We start from the raw sequence: 4,577 nt of genomic DNA on the forward strand, positions 1-4,577 counted from the left end.
TATATATATATATATATATATATATATATATATATATATATATATATATATATATATATATATATATATATATATATATATATATATATATATATATATATAGATATATGTTTCCTTTTAATTGTAATAGTACTGTGTCTTAAGAGAATATCCACACCCCCAGGTGAAAGGAAGCTTCAAGTGAGAGACCAGAGGAAGAAAAGGAATTGAGAACAAGTTGACAGAGCGCAAGTCACCCTAGTACCTGGCGGGTGGCAATACTTCTCACTAATGGAAGGAAACTAAGCAAGAAAAAAAATTACAGAACAACTGATAGTTTGAACTAATACTGTGAGCAAATTAATGTACTTTACAGGGTGACGATTCTTTCATTTGTATCTCCTGTCAAGAAGGTGATGCCTGTCACACCGGCCACTGCGTGGTTGACACTCCGGTAGCTGTTCATGTTGATACAGACAAACTATAAGTATAGTCATTACAGTCTACGGAACTGGTAATCACCTGAAATATATGCCGTTTACGAAACGACGAGAATCATGGCGCCATTGGTGGAAGGCACTACCAATATGGCATACAGTTACAAGATGATACAACGTTATTCGGACCAAATGAAGGCAGTAGGTGAAGCTCAGCAAGTCTGTCCAGCAGTCACAAAGGCACGGTATTTATGTCTCTAACAAGCACACCTGATCCGCCCTAGAGATAGTGTGGCTGAGGTGAAGGTTCAGGGAAAGTGTGGACAAGTTCCGCGAAGAAACTCTAAATGGTCACACTTGCCGGAAGCATGAACAACATACAGTGCCTTCAGTACAAGATGACCTCTGAACAGCACAGCAAGGAGACCGCTATTAGGATCACACACAGGAGGGTCAAGGTATAAGGCTGTCTGGAGGCGACGGTAATTACGTTTGTCAAAGTCATTGAAAGAATGTAGATGAAACGATTAGATATAATTGCACAGTGATATGCAAAGACTGCTCCAAGTTGTCAAATGTCTGTCTTCAGTGACGTGGAAACAATGCATCACTACCCGATAATGGTGCTGTGTGTCAGTCAATGTCGGTAAAATTCCAAACTATTCTTAAAAATATTTTCCTTTAGTAAAAAGCTAAATAGAGGTCACCACATAAAAGCATAGGAGCTAAGAGCACCGAGGTGTAGTGTATCATGTAGTGGTTTGTTTTCAACTCTTATACCAACAAGAGAGCCACAATAAAATCACAATCATTGGAATTTTTTAGTTTCTGTCGCTCACGCTCGTTGGCAACACCACTGTTGTTATGGTGACGAGGGACTTCCCACGTGGTCCGGGATGTTATATACAGTCTTACACCTCCACCAGTGATGCGTCCAAAGAGTTTGTTCTTACCTAGAGATGCATGTTACCGCAGAAATGCACGTAACGTCAAATAATTTCACTATTATTCACTAGCCTTCGTTACACACGAGTAAACTAGAGCATTCTTTGAGATGAATTTATTTAATTCATAACTATAAACATTACTACGTCTATAAACTAAAACAGCAATAAAATATAATTCAAATTAATGATAGCTAATAATAATAAAAAAAGTAATCATAAAAAGTAATATGCAACAACAGTCACAATGTTGTAAATAAAAGAGAAAATAGAACATAAATAAATAAATAAACAGGTGATTATTGGTCTCACTAATTAATTGTCCCGGACCCCCCCCCCCTAAAAAAAACGCTTTACCAAAATAAACAACAACACATTCAGCCGACCTCTTCCACCCACCATCACCACACCCAATCACCCTGAGTACACAAGTAACAGTGTGTGAGGGAGTGTGATCCACGTGCCTCCTCTACTCACCCAGTCCTCCTGTTGACATTCATGTTCGTCTCTCATACATACACGTGTGAGAACAAAGGTGGTGAACCAACACATGGACACACACACACCACTTACTGTACGTTCTTTTTCTCTCAATCACTCTCACTCGCTTCTCTCTCACACATAATTACTCTCTCTCTCTCTCTCTCTCTCTCTCTCTCTCTCTCTCTCTCTCTCTCCTCATTTCTTCTCGCACACACACACACACACACACACACACACACACACACACACACACACACACCATCCTTCACTCGTTGTACAGATACGTATATGACAAGAATTTGGAAAAAGAAAACTAATTTCAAATATTTAAAAGCAAAAATATCTCCTATGCACATGTGTAACGTGTGTGTCTGTGTGTCTTTGTGTCGTTCTATCTCCAGGAGACACGCAGGGTGGTATCAGTCGAGCTGTTGTGCCCATTACTGCAAACGACTCGCTTCTAAAGGTGACCAAATAGTTTAAGATCAAAGCGTTAAGTACAAAGTGAGTTGAGGAGAAGTGCAGAGCTCCCACAGCGACCTTTACGATACATTAAGTCCACCCTCCAGCACATTCTTCCATCGGTATAATTACTTCCTCACCGGCCACCTGAAGAATTACCAACACGTAGAGTGGCACGCAACTCTCGGCACGCACGCACATACACGCACATGCCCACTCACACGCGCATGCAAGAAAACACAGACACACATCAGGCATCAGTACTGTCAAATTTCAACTGTTTGTTTCATACCAAAGCGACCGTCTCTTTCCAAAAATACAATACATTCATGTGTATGTGTATTCATAATATGATTATCTACCGGATCGTCCCTTTATATGAACTGGTTAGAATTTGAGTAAAAAAAATACGAAGAAATTAAAGAAATTTTGAAATTATCCCTATTTTGCGTAACGCGCGCACGCGTGCTCGAACACATACACACGCGTGGTCTTGTTTATATCAAGCTTATGAACGTCTTAAATAAAACAAAAAAATATTCTTCAAATTAAATAGTTTCCATTAATTATAGTAACAACAACGAAATATTTTCTTTGTTTAGCAAAATTTTCAGTTGTCTTAAATCTTAAAAAGGGGATAAGTGGAGCGAGAAGTGCAGCAGGCTCAAGAAAATATCAGAAGACAAAATACATGAATCTGACCCACGAAAATTGTTTTGTCCCAATAACCCAAAAGAGTCTGGGAGTCAGTGACAACAGTTCCCTGATGTTCATGAATGAGACGAGTTCCAGCCTTATTGAAACCAACGGGGGCACCAAAGCAGCCAGCTACTTGTTCCAGCGAAACACCTCAGCACAGAGACCTAGAGAGGGAACGTTTGCTACATACTGATATTTCATCCCTCACCTGAAGAGTTCGAGGAAGTCTTCAAATTGTGAATCATATATGTTAATATAAATTTCCTAATAGCTTTGTGAAATAACTAACAAAAAGCGGTGAGGTACGAGAGGACAATGTCAAATAAGAGCTCCAGTAAAATAATCCCAACTTTACGTGAATAATCCACATTTCCTTGTCTGAAGTGAAGAGTCTCTTAACACATCGAACTAAAGGTGGAGCTGTATTTCCTGCATCTTATTATGTCCTTTAAGACTTCCACAACAACAATGTTAAATATTATATTCCAGGTTCAGTGAAGTGTTGTCGAGGGCAGGTGTCTGGTGGATCCCTTAAATAACACAAGGTACACCAGCCACTGTTTTTGTTTACCTGCGTGTTGCTGTCAGCACATCAACAGGCGTAGACTGCAGGACGAGGAGAAGGTAGAAAGAAGAAGATAATAGGCAAGGACCATAGAAAGGGAGGGAAGGGGGGTGGAAAAAGAGGCGATGATGAGGAGTGAAGGCCACGAGGTTACGTGGCTGAGGAGGAGGAAGTAAACGATAAAAAGCAGATGATGGAACATGTCGAGTAGAAGATTTAATGTGAGGAAGAGGAATGGGAGGACACAGTGGAACGGAATTGGAAAAAAGGGGAAATTTTTCAAAGAAGGAGTCAGAGAAACGTTGGAAAGACAGTGAGAAAAAGGGAAAAAATAAAAAAGGAAGCCAAAAATTACACAAAAGAGAATAAGAAAATATAAAGAGAATTAGGCAGAGGGAAGAAGGTAAGACGGAGCAAGAAATAGTTAAGATGAAAGGGCAAAAACCCTACTAGTTTTAGTAAGAAAGGAGGAGGAAGAAAAGGAGGGGGAAGAGGGGAGGGGGAGGAAGAGAGGAGGAGGAGGAGGAGGAGGAGGGAAAGGAGCAAGGGAAGAGGAGGAAGGGGAAGAAGAGGTAAATTAGGAGGATGAGAGGAAGAGAGGAATATGAGGTTCAATGGGGGAGGGAGAGGAAAATACAACGAAGTTTTTGAAGAGAAAGGTGGTAAGAAAAGTAGAGAGGAGTAGTAGCAGTAGTAGTAGTAGTTAGTAGTAGTAGTAGTAGTAATCATGACTGATTACACTCAGGACCGCTTCCTCGCCCCCCTAGCTCTTCAAATACTGGCAATAATACCACATCTATTTTGTCAGAGGACACACACAAAGGCTAAGCACAAAGAAAATGTGGCAGCAATGAAGAGAAGGTCGACAATGTGGCGGACTGGGGCCCTTGATGATCTCCTATGTGAAGCAAGAACACTGCAGGAGAGACTAAAATCTACGGGTGACGGAAAGCAAAACACCGATGACGTGGCAAGAAAATTTGGAAACAAAATGCGTGTGGGAAAAGT

The sequence above is a fragment of the Homarus americanus genome, unplaced genomic scaffold (genome assembly GCF_018991925.1).
Source record: "Homarus americanus isolate GMGI-L3 unplaced genomic scaffold, GMGI_Hamer_2.0 scaffold58733, whole genome shotgun sequence".
Taxonomy (NCBI): Eukaryota; Metazoa; Arthropoda; class Malacostraca; order Decapoda; family Nephropidae; genus Homarus; species Homarus americanus.